Here is a 17,552-nt window from a genome sequence, read left to right on the forward strand (position 1 = left end):
AAGAGACGCAAGACTCAAGTGGAATTGTTTTCATGGAACTCTTCTCAATCATCTTCACAATTAATTAAGGGGAAATATCATAACAAAAACATAAGATTTAACTCAATTCCTACAAAAAAGGATGAGTGTAACAAAAATATCTTCAAATGGTAATGACAATACATATAAAAAAGCCGATAACTTCCTCTTACACAAGGATAATTCAAACATGTTACGAAGAAAAGTGATTTCTCCGGTGTCGGAATGTTCTGGAAACCATAACTTCGCCTTAGAAGATTCGAAGGGAATGAATAAAAAGAATCCTCATAAATTAGAGCATCCGGAAACAACTCTAATACAATTCTCCGGAAAGGATAAAGAATCTATGACTACATCAATAATTACTCCACAACATAAACAAAAGTTAAAAGAAGGAATTAGAAAGATAATTCAATCAGCAAAGATATCAAACGAGGGAGTTAGTACACAAACTACATCTGATATTATCGTCAACAACCTATGTTCTTTATTACAGCTATATAAATTCCCTGCAATATAAATTACGTAAAGAAATCTCTATTTTCGAAGGAGAAACATTTACCATTAGACAGGCGTTAATATACATAAAAAAAAAACAACATGAAATCAAATAATCTGTGATACATTTTAGCAACAAATCAACAAATGTCAACCATGACATTAATACAATTCCTTAAAAAAAAATGGAATTACATTAAAAAAAGAGGTATACCAACTATTATCGATCTCCACACTTCTTACTGAAGAAATTTTTCAACTCACAACTATATTCTTTATAGCATTTATGGCACAAACTGGTTATTTCCTGGTGCCCCTCTTTTCAAATACTTTTAAGAGTGAAGAAGACAAGACAAGACAATTGAAATAAAATATGTACTGGCTGTAGGAAGTAAAGTGGTGCTAAGATAACTGTTGTATCCTATAATCCGGATCGTTTAAAAGCAGATAACTGTAACATAATTCTTGTATCCTGGTAATTGAAATAATCATTAATTTTGGAACTGAGATTTGGAATCTATATGACTATTGGAATGTTTGTTAAATGCTGTGAATCTGCTTCCCCGCATGATATCCGGACCTGCTCGACTGGTGATAATTGGAATGGAAGTCCGAAATACAATTTATAAAAGTTAAGGTTTTCTTAGGGCAACGAATGGTTGTTACTATAGAAAGAGAATGGGTAGTACTAGTAAGTGTTTTAGAAAATCTAAACCCACACAAAATTAAGAGGTTTGATTCTAATAATCATTTTAATTTTCTTTTTTTTTTTTTTTTGGTCAATGTTGCTAAACATATCATCATCATCACAGCTATTCTGCCATTATTAGCAGGTTACTTGCTGCAACTGAAAAGGTTTGACGTTCGGTGGTCCTCAGCTAGTCTTTTCGTCTTGACGTAGCAATTTTGTTTTAATACCTTCCTTCAACTAGTCTCCTTCGCTCCCTCCCTCTCTTTCCTTCCAGAATACTCTCCAGCACGTCCCTCATAATACAGTTTCTCCTCAGCCAATACCCTAACCAGTTTCTCTTCCTTCTCTTAACAATACCTAAATTTTTTCCCCTCCTGCTAATATTTCTAACACCTTCTCATTCGTGGTCCGTTCAACACAGCTAATTCTCCTTTTTTCTCCATGTCCACGTATCGAAAGCTTGCAACTTTTTAATCGCTTTTGCGTAACGTCCATGTTTATGCCCCATAGAGTACATATTGGAATCAGTAAAACAAAATCTCAATATGTATTTAATTGGAAGTGTGTTTAATACAAGGATTAGCTAATCGTGGTTAAAAAGAAAAATCTGACGCCTTTAAAGTGTAAAAATAATTTTGCAATTCATGGTATTTCAATAATCTGTGCCGTTTTGATTTTCTTTCATGCGTCTTAGGGGTAGCCTCCCCAGTTTGAAAACCAGTGGAGTGTTGGATCTGTTAAAAAATATAAACAGATTACGAAACGTTGTGATTTAGGCGTATCTTACAAGTAGTGAAGCGTGGGCACCCATTAAAAAAGGAAAGGTCATCACATATGTTGTACACTATCATGATACTTATACAAAGTTAAACTATATTACATTTAGAAACATACATTGTATTTCCGTTACTATTGGTGCATTGTAGAGTTTATTATCCCTTATATCAATAGTAAAATTTACCTATGAAAAGCTTAAGATTTCTTAAATGCAAGACTTGCAAGACCAAGGATTCCAGTGCAAGACAAAGACTACCCCGGTCTTGCATTTGCTAATCACTATCAATTCTATAGAATCTTTGGCACCATCACTGAATATTGTGAATCTTAACTGAGAAGTAATGCTTCGCTCCTCTGAACCAAACACATTCTGAATGAGCAGGTCCTAATGAAGATGCATAGGAGTTCGTAGCGTCAGTCAATAATGGGTTCAGGAGTTATGGGTTTGTGAAGTTAACCAAGGAATCCATAGGAAAATAGGTCTAGCTATGGATTATAACATTCAAACAGACAAGACTGAATTTCGTTTAAATCAAAATACTGTTATTGAAGGCACATTGTAAGTATTTAGAGAGAGCAATATTGATGTGCGAATCGAATCAAAATACTGTTATTGAAGGCACTGATGTGCGAATCGAGGAACAGAGAATGAGAAGTACAAAAAGTTTTCTCACAGTGTGAACATCTGACAAACTAACTCATTATGCCTGGAACACGTGCCACTGTCGATTGAGTCAAAACAGTAATCGTGAGGGGAAATCGACATTCCTGGTGCTTTGTCCATGTAACCAGCTTAGTACAAAGCGTGCCGAATCAAGTTCCTGAATCTGGAGCCCTCAACTGATAGATCGTGAACGGCAGCAATGCCAGGAATTGGTCAGTGTCAGATGTTCACCAGTGTATATCAGTTACATAGCGGATGAATGACTTGTACTGCCTGAAAAGTAAACATCTTTACTTTTTGCTTTCTCGTTTTCATATGCTGTTAAAGATAATTGCTACACATATTCCAGTCAAGTTCTTGAGATCACCCTGGGACATGCAGACTGTTGTGACACGTCTTCACCCACAGCGTTACGCTATATTGAGGTTAGCACAGACGTCACGGAAATGCCTAGACGTTGTACTTCCTATGTAAACTTTACAGATCCATAACTACTGAAACCGAAACATCTGCATCTTTTGGACTGTCTCTTTTTGGATATGTATCACATTTCACCATTCTGGAGTCAAAGGAGAGAAGTGTTACTTATGAGTAGAATGCGGCCTTTAAATAATTCCAGAGATAAAGATCTCACGTGGTAGACTGCGGAAGACATTCAACTGCACCCTGGCAACCGATCCCGCCCTGGGCAAATCCCCACTTTTTGCATGCCCGGGAGCATGCGTTCATTGGCGGAGTTATGGAGGGGGGTCATTGCCCCTAACTTTTCGACAAAAAATAAAAATGACACTTATAAGATCCTTCAATTCTATTTTTCTTTACCGTGCCCCCCCCAGCAGGCAATTCCTAACTCCGCCCATGGCAAGATTGATTCTAATCCTCCGCAGTAAACTTCAATTACAGTGTCATCCCGAAATCCCACATTCATCATAGTCGCATCCTCTTCCTGCATTTTCGAAGGATATGACCAACGAGGATTTACATCAATCCAAAAGAAAATGAAATGGACTATTTGAGTTCTACGTCCCACGGTTATGCCGGCTAGGCTAAAGAAGACGGTGATGATGAGAAGTGAATGAAATGGAGGAATAAGCGAGGAAACCCATGCACACGGTGTTTGTCCACCGGAAAGTTGATTTGGGGGGCGAGCTGGGATCGAACCAGGGACCCCACGTACCAGAGGTGAACGCTCTACCACTGAGTCTCCGCGGCCTCCTGCATCAATTCAATACCTACAATTTTGTTTGTTACGTTGACCGTGAATCTAGAACAACGCCTCATCATTGAATAAAATTTGAGGGGAAGTCGGTTCCCCTGGTGGCTATGGACAGGGGCGTTTAACGCAAGACAAATAATATACTGCGAAAATAAAGAACAGGAAATATTTTATTTTCTCCATTAATAATCAAAGACGTTGGTGCATTTGTCATGCCTCTGCGCAATCCTCTTGGAAAATATGCGTGTCTTGGATAGAAACACTACTTCAAAGTTGTCTTCATTTCGCTATTGTTTGCAAAGTGCATTTCCTGAGAATGCTGGTAGAATTGGAGGTTGCGGTGTTAGAGTTCGAAACTGAAAAAAAAAAAAAATGTCGAGTGGGCGAGGCGCTTCCAGGTGGTAGTACCAAGATGGTTTTAAGTTGACGCCACCGACTGTGATCAGACACTGTCTCCAGATGCCAGTATTGTCAGTGTCTGAACCTCCAGAATGGACCGCTCGTTCCAAGTTGTCTGCTAACACTGGAACAGAGCTACCAGCAGGATCCTGGGTATGTAATGAAATAATGTATGGTTCGCTACCGCATTAACCCTACGTATACCAAGTGGTTACGCATAACACCACACACCAAGTGAGGATTTAAAAATGCCCACCACGTAAATCATTATTTTGTTAAAGAAAACGTAATATTTTTCTTTGCTTCGTACTAACTATAAACTAAGCCAACTGAAGGCACAGAATAGAGAAGAATATTACACTTTTTGGGACAGAAAATAATGGTGGAGATTTCTTAACCTTCTCTTGGTATGCTCTTACAAGTAACAATGATTCCAGTTTTATAAAGGAACCAAAAAAGTTCTGTCACTTTTTCACCCACGACCTTCGAACATCGATGTCTCACTTATTACGTACCTGGAAGATCAAAAATAGTCCCCCAGCATTGATGACCTTCTGCCAACGTTCTGGAAGGCCATGGATTCCATCGCGCTAGAACGTGATGGGCCGTGAAGCGAAGAAAGTATCAAGTGCATTAGGGATTTGAGCTGGCCTCCTCATCGGACGGGGCAATGTCCGGGGAGCATAGTGAATGCAATAGTTTCCTATCCAAGGCGTAGAATGGTGTCCCAGGTCATCCTAGCCACGTGGGGCTTAGCGTTGTCCTGTAACAGGAGGAGCCCTTTGCGATTCAGAAGCGCCGACTTCAGAGTTTTGAGTTTTTCTTGAACTTAAAACTGCTGACAATCCACAGTTCCCGATGCGACGCCGCGAGCAGTCCACCAAACCGGGTCATGGGATGCTAACCAATGATGACGGTGCCAAGGCCGTGGAGCTTCCTACAGGATCAACTTCTCATCACGTCAACAACCTGTCCAGAAATGGTTCCTTCCTCAGACGAAACAGCAAAGAAACACGGGTGTCTGCTCGTGTTGCCTTCTGTCCCGGAGTCAAATTATGTGAGATCCATCGACCCAACTTGTAGTCATTTCCAAATTGATGGAGGTGTTGCCGAATGGTTTCTTCACTCACACTGAATTGTAGTCCCAGTTCTTCACATGTAGGGCCACTGTTCGCCTCAATTGCTGCCTAAAGATAATCGTTTTGGACATGTGTTGGTCGACCGGCACATGGTGCGTCTTCGAGTGTTTCGTTACCGTCCTTAAACTTGTTAAACCACCACTGCACTGTCCGCGTAATCACGATACCCTCATCAAAGGCCTGGCACATCTTCCACCCCGCTGCAGCAGCGTTTGGCCAAAGTTTGAACTCGTATGACATAAACGCCCTTATGACGCTCTGTAGAGGTCGCATTTTCACTCTGTCCCTACACAAGTTCACGATGTTATCTGAACTGCCACAACTAGGTAGTATGTTGGATATACCTACACCAACAACTGATCTTCACCTTATTTCTATTTGCATTCAACTCACGGTGTAAGGGCCAATTGAACACAGACTTCCACAAAAAGCGACAGAACTTTATTGGTTACCTTTATAATATAACTCTGAAAGCAGCAGCTTTTTCTTTTTTATTTAAGTGTGCGATTCTCTGGGTCAACTGTACTCGTAGCGTAAGAATCTCAGAAAAATAACCTCATGTATATTATGCTAACACGTTAGACCAAGAGAAGGTACTTCATGTCCACCACGTGAACCTTTTTTTTTTTTAATTGGGTTATTTTCTAGAAATTTCAGTATTGAATGACAAAATAAAATTTATATTATATTTGACACAAAACTTGAGTTGTGGTATAATATTAAAGAAACATCCATAAACATTGTTATCGTAATGAAAGCGTGGACAATTTTTAACCCACCTTGGCGTTTATAGGGTTAAACCGATGTGTTGTTTACGTGATTTCTTTATGACTTCGTGGAACGGAAAGCTTATTTTCCGAGTTCCACTTGCAGTTGATGTAGCTGCGGCCCCATTTAGGGGGAATATTTGGATGCTGTATGAATGGAAGTAGTAAGTAAACAAGGAAATGAAAAAAGGAATAATCTTTATTTACATATTATAATCAATATATCACAAAAATACGAGGAAAAATCTACAACATTCTTAGTTACAGAATTCAGTTGGTAGATATTCACCTGAGGAATCCCGGATCTGTAAAGGAAAAAAAGCACAATGAATTTAGTCACCTATTTACACCTTGCTAAAGAATTTGATAAAAATGTTAACATTTAAAGATTTAGTTATAAAGCCTTGAAAAAGTCACTCAAGCTTATAAGGTGCGTGTACCGATTATGGCCCAGGTCCCCAATATGGCCCACCCACCATATCTCTGCAGATTTACTACGTTTGTGCAACTAGATGACAATATAAACTATACCATCGTGACAAGTGAAAACATATTTGTACGGCTCAGTTGTTTTCGAGTGGCTTGACCGGCAGAAGCTTCTGATACAGTGTCAGCTGGAAGAAGAAATTATTCTCTTTTTATTTTAGCAAGGTAAGTAACGTTTTGTTTCAGTGTCTATTCATAAGAGCCTAATCAGTGTTATGGTTGGATAATGTAGCAATGTGTTTAAACGTGAACATAAAATGTATCTGAGCTCGTTCATGGCTAAGCGGTTAGTGTACGCGCCAAGGCGCGGGAGAGTCGGGTTCGATTCTGGGCGGGCGCTCATGTGGTTCGAATTCCGTTACTCAGTAGATCCACGTCTCATATCGCCTCGCTGCTGAACGGGACGTTAAACTCAAAATCAACTCAACTATGTGTGTGACGCAATGCATTGTATTGTGTAAGTAGCAAGTGACCACAGAAGTGAAGAAGTGGGCAGCACTTGAAATTCGCCTTCCCCCCCGTTTCGAGTTCATGTTATCTCCAGGATTTAATTCATGTTATGTTATGGCACTCGAGATCCAGTTGATTTCAAACAGTGTCATTTTAAATTGTTTTTTGTGTATTGTCCGTAGAAAAGCACGGCATTTATTTTCAGAATGAGAAGACAAATGAACATGTAATTATACACAACGTGGTACCATGATTTAAAAATGACTCACTGGGAATCACACACAAATACTCCAGATCGAGTAGTGGACGTCAGTAATTCATTATAAATTATGCAGAGCTGATAGTTCATCTGTTTCCGGGTCTATCTAGATGTGTATAGCCCTCACGAAGGTCGTAACCGCTGCCATCTGCTGCATACAATTACCTCATGAGCTGTGTGTAATATAGTAGGATGCCCGAATATGGCCCACCTTAACTTCGTTTATTTTTTCCATAAAGAAATTATTTTTTCGTGCGAATTGACTGAACTATCAAATTGAGTGATGATTAGAACAAATTAAAATAAATAGTGTGAATCCGAGAAATGACGTATAAAACTTTAAGAATTAAGGAACTAAAATGTTGCCAGTGGGCCATATTGTGAACAGGGTATTCTGAGGCTCGCTCCATTAAATTATGACGATTTCTCATAACAGAAACATGAAGCACTTTATTATCAGGCGTTTATATACAGAAAAATTCGTTATCCGGACAGCGTTATATTGCACATATATACGGGAACCTTATGTTTACTACAGCAATCAGTATGGAGCATACATTATCCATATGCTACATACTTTTCCCTTTAGATGTTACATCATGCCGTTGTAGAATGTGTGAACTCTAACAGTCTTCCGGATATTACATACCGTCAGCTATAAGTTCCGTACGTCCGTTTGTATGCGAGATCCTGACCGCCTATATAAGTTCTTTCGTTCGTAAGGAAAGTACGTTTATTCGGAATACTTATACGAAAAGTACGTATAAAATATACTTTTTCAGTTATACATTTGCTGTATGTTAAGTACGAAAACTGCAAGATTTACATATGTAACCTACATTTTTACGCACGCCACATACATTTTTCTCAGTATAGTTTGATAGACCTTTTACTTATCTTTCAGTGCAACACTTTGACACATATAAGGAAGAAACAAAATGATCAATTTAGTGAGAAGATAGAGAGGGGGGATTGTGTTTGTTAGAATTATATTAGCAGCCTCAGGTATTGACCGATGTCACAGGGTGTAACTGCTTCCGGAAACAGATCCATTACTGGCACACACTGAACACTATATACATTATTTCTAAATATAAATATAGTCTAATATCGAAATCCTGCAGTCATTGTTCGAATTACTCGGAGGATGAGGGAGAAATCATTCGTTATCGACAAACATAAGCAACGCCTCTATATATGAGAGACCTATTTTATGTATGGTAATTCTCTCTTCAGGCACGTGACCATCTCTTGTTTAAAAAAAAAAAAAAAAAAAAAAGCGTTTGATCTTCTGCCTGGATATGTTCATTAGTTCATACACCTTTGTGGGAAAGGCATTTTCTGTCTACTCTATCGCATGAATGATTGCTTTTCAAACTAGCTTAAATTACCGTTGTCGCACAGGAAGAACAAGGTTTATGAAACAAAGTTAAATATCTTTTTTAAAATAAAATATATATTTGAATTCCGACATATGGACAATAAAATTGGAACCCCACAACATTTAAATCCCACCTCTCCATTACCCCTTTGGACAAATACCAGAAAATGCTGAAGCACACTCAAATATCAAATTTCGTGTCCCATATTTACGGGACGCCGAAATATAGATATCTTCTATATATTAAAATGTTAGGTTTATATGTTTGTCTCCAATCCTTTCGACAGTGAGATCTCGAAAACCACAAGTGCTAGAAACGTGCCGCTTTTACTGGTCGATTCCAAATTTTGTATACATTGTCGAGTTGTAATTGAATATTAAAAAAAAAAAAAAAAAACATGGCCATTATTACATTTTTAGAAGTACACTGAAAGTGTTGAAATTTTAAAAGTACCATCCTACGAGTTATACATTCCAACACCACATATTTGTATACAGGGGTTGTATATATCGCAGGCGTTTGTTTCATGGGCGAAAGATGATGAAAAACGAAGGATAACCATTTCTCCAGCCTAAGATGAATCGTTATTGTTTAGAGTGGTTTGCCCAATGAACACCATATATCACTGACATTATAGTTAATTGTGTATGTAATGCATGTGCTTATTACATACTGCATGCAAGAAGAAACAAAATACTGATCATACATGAATTAGAAACTCCAACCGGAAGTAGGCTCAATCTTGCAAACGGTGCGAGATATTGAAAAAAAAATATCGAAAAGATCTCTCTTTTATGGTACCCCTTGCCGTGCAAGATATTGAAAAAATAATTGCAAAATCACTCCTTTATGATACCCCTTACCAATTTTTATCAAGACGTCTTTCACTTGTGTCTGTAAAGGGACATGTACAGATGTGAGGAATGAGAAGAACATTCATGTTCATATGCGAATGATGCTGTGTGGAGAGCGCACGTTCAGCTAGTCTATATATTAAAATGCTAGGTTTATAGGTTTGTCTCCAAAGAAAAGTTTATATGTTTGTCTATAATATTTATAATAATTCCAATCCCTATTGTCCCCCCTTTCTACGGTCAATTTTCAAAATCGCTTCCTTACTGGTACCCTATGTCACAAATCCTATTAACTCTTCAAATTTAAAGTTTTTCGTTTTAAGCTTTTTGACCTGCGCGTTGTTAAACAAGTTAGCATCTCTTCTTTTATAATATAAATTGAACAAAGTATTTTCTGTGGTAAATATGTATGAATTGAGAATAACTAATGTCCCTTAAAAAGTTGCGTGGGGGAAAGAATGTCCGTCTATAGAAAAAGTAGGGTTTTGTCCGATAACACGTATATTTTTGCCGGGACAGAGATATACATATTGGGGACGCTTCATTGTGTTAGAAATTGATATTTAAGTTTATTTTACATTTTAACAGCTTTATTTCGCATATAATAATGAAAAAGATCACAAAATATATTTAGTTTCATGTAAAGTAGTGTCTTGGGGGGAGATCAAGGGATGGCAGTTTTCTCGATTGAACAAAAAATACTGAGACTTCAGAGTCCAATAAGGCTGATGGTCGTTCTACTCCACCGGGATTCCAATTCAATTACACGTCAAGCACGTTAAATATTCGACTGCTCTCATTTGGAAATGAATGTCCCCTTTTAACACCGAGATTTTGAGTTTAGTGTCCCTTTCAGCAGCGAGGCTATATGAGACATGGACCTACTGATTAACGTGGAATCCGAACCACATGAGCTTTCGCCCAGAATCGAACCCGCGTCCGCTAACCGCTTACGAACGGAGCTCTCGAGATTTATAGGAGTTGTCATGAGACAAGAAATCTCTTGAGTCTCAAGGGCAACATGAGCTCACTCAAGACTTAGATGTCAAACACGATTTTAGTATTACATGGCTCACACATATGAATTGATAAAGTGATTCTATGAACACAAGAACAGTATTTATCAACGTTTAATCGTTGTTATATCACACCCTTTGTGGCAAAGAAGGATTCTCGTAACTTCTAGATGATATTAAGAAAAATCAGGTTGTAAGTTTTGTACATTCATTTATAAAAGGAGACGAGACGAGACGAGACTTTTACAGAATTTACGAGACAACCTTATTTTTCGTCTCGTGGTCAACACTGCGCTTGGGCACTGAAATATATATGTACGAGGGTAGGTCAAAAGTGTAGCTATAACTTCTCTTACATTGTTCATATTCACCTGTGTCCTAGTTAATTTTATTGTTATGCTGTTGTCTATTGTTACGCATAGAATGAAAGTTTTATCCTAATTCCTCTATTTGTCTTCCTTTTGTTGCAAGTACATCATGGCCGCTCCATTAGAAGTTTGCACCAAAGAGGAACAACGAGCAGTGATCCAGTTTTTGTGGTCAGAAGGTATATCAGGGGCCACAGTCCAATTCATGAAACCCATGAAAATTCCAAAAATGGTCGCATAAGTGTTACGCATGAGGTAGGAACCGGATGACCACCTACGGCTCCTTCCTCGTGCGTAACACTTCTCCGGTCATTTTTTAATTTTGGAATCCATTCGTAAACACTCTATTGCGGCAAGACACTGTTCCCGCATTGTGTCGAAAGTCTTTGATTGACTGCGGCCCCTGATATACCTTCTGACCAAGGATCTTATAAAATAGAGGATCTGCTCTTACAACAAAATCTTGAAGCCATACGTCACAGTTTCGCCACCTCTACTCTGCCCACTCCGCCCAATAGGATCGCAATGTTCTGAGCCAACACTCATGGTGGAAACGAAAGTAGCCAATCAGACGATTGCAGAAACGGGAGTAGCCAATCAGACGTGCCGATGCTCGGTTGTTTTTTGACTTCATCAATTTAATAGGATGAAAATACACATGGGCAGATCCTCTATTTATAACATCCTTGCTTCTGACCACGAAAACCGGATCACTGCTCGTTGTTCCTCTTTGATGTAAACTTCTATTGGAGCGGTCATGATCTATCTGCAACGAAAGGAAGATAAATTAAGGAATTTAGGATAAAACTTTCATAACATGACCACAACAGGATAACAATAAAACTAACAAGGACACAGGTCAGTATTAATGTAAGAAAAATTATATCTACATTGCGGGCAATTTTTGACTTATCCTGATGATTTTTGACTTCACCACTGGTGAGGGGGATTGAACCCAACCTCTAAAAAGGGAAGTAGCGATTAGGGAAAACTGGTGTTAAGCCTGTTTAATATTAGAAATATTAGTTGATAATCTATATTTTAAAATTGAAAGTGACTATCTTTGTGACTCTTAATCTCTTGAACCTCCCGACCGATCTCGATCAAATTTTTAACGTGAATGGGGTTCTGGCCTGGGAATGTTTTTAGCTATTCACTTTGATGGTAGAACTTAGGGGAGAGGAGGAGGGAGAGATAGAAAAAATAAATAAAACTTAATAACTCTTGAACCATCAGTCTCATCTCCATCAAATTTTCAACATAGATGAGGTTCAGGACTGGGATGGACTTTACCATTTCACTTTGACGCATCAACGTAGGAGAGGAGGAGATATATATAAAGATCATTATAAATAAAATTGAAGTGACTAGGTTTGTGAGTTGATAATTCTTGAAACATAGGGCCGATCTCAATCAACTTTTCAGCATACATGAAGTTTGGAACTAGAAAGTCTTTTATAATTTCACCTTGATGGTAGAACCTAGGGGAGGGATATATATATATATATATATATATGAAAATAAACAAAACAATAACTCTTGAACCACACAATCGATCTTGATCGAATTTTCAACACAGATGAGGTTTGGACCTGGGACGATTTTGTCATTTTTACTTTGAGGAACAACGTAGGGGAGGGGAAGGAGGAGATATATGTAAAAAAAAACACATTAAAAATAAAAGTAACTGCCTTTGAGACTTCATTACTCTTGAACCACCCGACCCATCTCAATCAATTTTTCATACATGAGGTTGGGCCTGCGATGATTCCTATTATTTTACTTTGACGGTGCAATTTAGAGGAGGAACATTTATAAATGATCGAAAACGACCGGCATTAGTGTCGAATCTATAGTTTTCGCGGTCGCTGGGATGCACAGTGACACTTCCGATCCCATTTACATCAAAATTCAGCCCCGCAACTCGGGGAGAGGGAAATACATAAAACTGATTAAATATCACACATATTAGTGTCGAATCTATAAGTTTCCGGGCTGGCTGAGGTGACAGTTCCGGTTCCCTGCCCAGCAACATGGAGGAGGGGGAGGGGAATATATATAAAAATGATCCAAAAGGCCGATATTAGTGTCTAATCCATAGTTCTTGAGATCGCTGAGATGAACAGTGACACTTCCGATCCCGTTTAAAACCAAATTCAGCCCCGCAACTTGGGGGAGGGAAATATATATATCTAAAAATGATCGAAAATGACTGATATTAGTGTCGAATCCATAGTTTTCGGGATCGCTGAGATGAACAGCGATCTTTCCGATGCCTTTTAAATCGATGCCACTAGAAAGGAAAACAGCATATTTCACGGGTACCAAATACATGAGATATGGAGCTGTGCACTTAAATATTCATTTTAACCCAGCGAAGCAGGTAATCGATTCTAGTTTCTTATAACGTTAATGCAGGTGTTTGTTGTATCAGAATAAATTTCCAACCATGATGATTCAACATTAACCAAGACAATCATCATATAGAATAGAGAGGTTCGCTGAACAACAGTCATTTGTAGAAAATAAATGTTGATGGCGTGATTTCAAATAATAAGACCATTTATTACCGTTTCATTTATTGTTAGTCAAACACGCAAATGGAAAATGTAATCATGTAATAAAGTTTCTGTTATGACTCTGATAAGAGCTCGTTTCTCTTATTTTGTTTTATACATTATGCAAATAACCTTGAAAGAAGCGAAATACGATAATTTCTACTTTTATGATATTTTAGCATTGTTTGCTAATCAACATGCTCGTTTCATTTGGAGAGATAAGGCTCTTTTAAGTATTGTGTGTTTAAGGAAATAAAGGTCGGAAGAAAGCGTTTCTTGGTTTGTAAACTTCAATTTCATTGCTTTCATATAAAATGTGTTCTACAAACTATTAAATACAAGTTTTAAATATTAAACACATTCTTCACACAACATATGGCGACGGCTTATTTTAAAATTTGAAATGAAATCTGAGTTTGAACGTCCCACGGTTATGCTGATTAGGCTAAAGGAGACAGTGATGATAAGAAATGAATGAAGAAATTGGGAAGAAACGGGACAATCCCGAAAAAACCCACGCACAGGTGTTTGTCCACCGCAAAGCTCGAATGGAGCCAGCTGGGATCGAACCAAGGACCCCATGCACCAGAGGTGAACGCTCTACCACTGAGTCACCACAGCTCCTATTTTAAAATTTACGAAGAGACGCTTGAGGTTGGGTTGGGTGATTGCCGGACTGGAGTTTAGCGTCCATTTCGAGAATCGATGTTATATGAGAAATGAACGTACAGGTTAACATAGCATGCGAACCAGATGAGCTCCTGCAGTGAATCGAATTCCGGTCTTTTACGTCACCACAGCTCCTATTTTAAAATTTACGAAGAGACGCTTGAGGTTGGGTTGGGTGATTGCCGGACTGGAGTTTAGCGTCCATTTCGAGAATCGATGTTATATGAGAAATGAACGTACAGGTTAACATAGCATGCGAACCAGATGAGCTCCTGCAGTGAATCGAATTCCGGTCTTTTACGTCACCACAGCTCCTATTTTAAAATTTACGAAGAGACGCTTGAGGTTGGGTTGGGTGATTGCCGGACTGGAGTTTAGCGTCCATTTCGAGAATCGATGTTATATGAGAAATGAACGTACAGGTTAACATAGCGTGCGAACCAGATGAGCTCCTGCAGTGAATCGAATTCCGGTCTTTTACGTCACCACAGCTCCTATTTTAAAATTTACGAAGAGACGCTTGAGGTTGGGTTGGGTGATTGCCGGACTGGAGTTTAGCGTCCATTTCGAGAATCGATGTTATATGAGAAATGAACGTACAGGTTAACATAGCGTGCGAACCAGATGAGCTCCTGCAGTGAATCGAATTCCGGTCTTTTACGTCACCACAGCTCCTATTTTAAAATTTACGAAGAGACGCTTGAGGTTGGGTTGGGTGATTGCCGGACTGGAGTTTAGCGTCCATTTCGAGAATCGATGTTATATGAGAAATGAACGTACAGGTTAACATAGCATGCGAACCAGATGAGCTCCTGCAGTGAATCGAATTCCGGTCTTTTACGTCACCACAGCTCCTATTTTAAAATTTACGAAGAGACGCTTGAGGTTGGGTTGGGTGATTGCCGGACTGGAGTTTAGCGTCCATTTCGAGAATCGATGTTATATGAGAAATGAACGTACAGGTTAACATAGCGTGCGAACCAGATGAGCTCCTGCAGTGAATCGAATTCCGGTCTTTTACGTCACCACAGCTCCTATTTTAAAATTTACGAAGAGACGCTTGAGGTTGGGTTGGGTGATTGCCGGACTGGAGTTTAGCGTCCATTTCGAGAATCGATGTTATATGAGAAATGAACGTACAGGTTAACATAGCATGCGAACCAGATGAGCTCCTGCAGTGAATCGAATTCCGGTCTTTTACGTCACCACAGCTCCTATTTTAAAATTTACGAAGAGACGCTTGAGGTTGGGTTGGGTGATTGCCGGACTGGAGTTTAGCGTCCATTTCGAGAATCGATGTTATATGAGAAATGAACGTACAGGTTAACATAGCATGCGAACCAGATGAGCTCCTGCAGTGAATCGAATTCCGGTCTTTTACGTCACCACAGCTCCTATTTTAAAATTTACGAAGAGACGCTTGAGGTTGGGTTGGGTGATTGCCGGACTGGAGTTTAGCGTCCATTTCGAGAATCGATGTTATATGAGAAATGAACGTACAGGTTAACATAGCATGCGAACCAGATGAGCTCCTGCAGTGAATCGAATTCCGGTCTTTTACGACACCACGAGCTAGGAGTTATTATTCCTGAAAATGAAGTTATGTATCGAACGCCTCGCACGGACATCTTACTGAACCTGTGCACCACTTCTTCTATTCTACGTCAAACGTTTAAAAACGCTGACGCTTGTGCTTAATTCTTTTAAAGGAGAAGTCCAAATAGGAGATGTCATATCTCCAAGAAAGACAGTGGTCTTCCCGGTTAAGAGAAGAGATTACTAAAAATGATACAAAAGCTATTTTTCTTTTGCCCGTTTTTCGTAAATGAAAGGAGATAATGAAATGTAATTTACCACAAGAATAGATAATGCTATTCTACATCCGAAAAGGGGGCCGCGGTGATTCAGTGGTAGAGCGTTCACCTCTGCTGCATGGGGTCCCTGGTTCGATCCCAGCTCGCACCAAGTGAACCTTGGGGTAGACCAATACCGCGTGCGTGGATTCTCTCGGGGTTCTCCGTTTATTAAAATTGGACTTTCTTTTATTACAAAATAAATGCAATATTATTTAAAAAATAGTTAACAAGGAACCAAGACAACATGAGTAAGTCATCAATTACCGTTGAGGGGCCGCGGTGGCTCAGTGGTAGAGCGTCCATCTTTGATGCTTGGGGTCCCGGGTTCGATCCCAGCCCCCCGCCAAGTGAGCTTTGTGGTGGACAAACACCGTGTGCATGGGTTTTCTCGAGGTTCTCCCGTTTTCTCCCACTTTCTTCATTCCACATTTTATTCATTACTCATCATCACCGTCTTCTTTAGCCTAACCGGCGTAAGCGTGGGATGTAAACTCAAAGATTTCATTTCATTTCAATTACCGTTGAGTTCATTTTTCTAGTCGCTGCCTTAACCTAGATTTTTGGGTAATACATATTCTGGTCACACTGTAGGATTAGGATTAGGATTTCAGATTTCTGGGCTCTCCGCATCTAAGGCCATTTAGCCCATCACGATTTGAGGGATGATGTCCCTCGGCGAGCACGCAATCCGGGGAAAGGGAAGGAAGAAAGGATTAGGGAAGGAAGGAAGCGACCTGGGACCTATAAGTTAGGTACCAACCCGGCATTTCCCTCGTGTGAATGAGGAAAACCTCATTCAGGGTGGCTGGCCTGAAAAAGCGTGTTACACTTTTTCGACCGAGTGACCCCACCGTGGTCACACTGTAATTTCTATGGATGGCAACACTGAAAATTCTTCCAATTTTTATTTTTGGGTGTAGAATGACATTATCTGTTATTGTGGTAAGTTACATTTCATTATCTCTTTTCGCTTACGAAAAAAAATGGGCAAAAGAAAATGGTTAGCTTTTGTATCATTTTTACTAGTCTGCCCCTTAAGGGCATCGATTGATGAGTCTACACCGTTCTCATCCTTTATTTCTAAGCTTTGACAGACGTCCCGGTTTCGACGGGTCGTCCCGGCGTGCCGCCGGATTCGTGTTTAGTTCTGGTCAGAACGGAGACTCGAAGTATAGCTATTTTTTCATTACAGTGTATTGACATTTTAGATAGCAACAATTTAATTTCTACGAGTTGGTATCTTTGGTCGCATATCGAGAAATTAGAACACCAAATTTGTTGACCAACTAAACAGCAACTCTTGAGACTAAAATACCTCAAATTGATTTCTGCTCTATTATCATCATCATTATCACTTTTGGTACTATAAATTAAAATACTCTCTTTGGATATACATACAGTGTGAGTTTGAATTCTGAGTGGCGTATAAGAATAACCCTTATGTTACAATTTTGAAAACGTGTACTATAAATTTTCATTGTGCAC

At 39.2% G+C, this 17,552-nt stretch overlaps 1 protein-coding gene across 3 annotated transcripts in view; it reads right to left on the minus strand.

Moving 5' to 3' along the window:
• Positions 1-6,350: 6,350 nt before the first annotated feature.
• Positions 6,351-17,552, minus strand: part of LOC145676077 (UPF0669 protein C6orf120-like) — a 123,173-nt gene continuing 111,971 nt past the window's right edge. For all 3 annotated transcript variants that reach the window (XM_081746946.1, XM_081746948.1, XM_081746947.1), the window contains exon 7: positions 6,351-6,474. The gene's annotated coding sequence lies outside the window, so the exon portion shown is untranslated. The remainder of the gene's footprint in view (positions 6,475-17,552) is intronic.

This window comes from Thermobia domestica, chromosome 18 (genome assembly GCF_964235325.1).
Source record: "Thermobia domestica chromosome 18, izTheDome1.hap1.1, whole genome shotgun sequence".
Lineage (NCBI taxonomy): Eukaryota > Metazoa > Arthropoda > Insecta > Zygentoma > Lepismatidae > Thermobia > Thermobia domestica.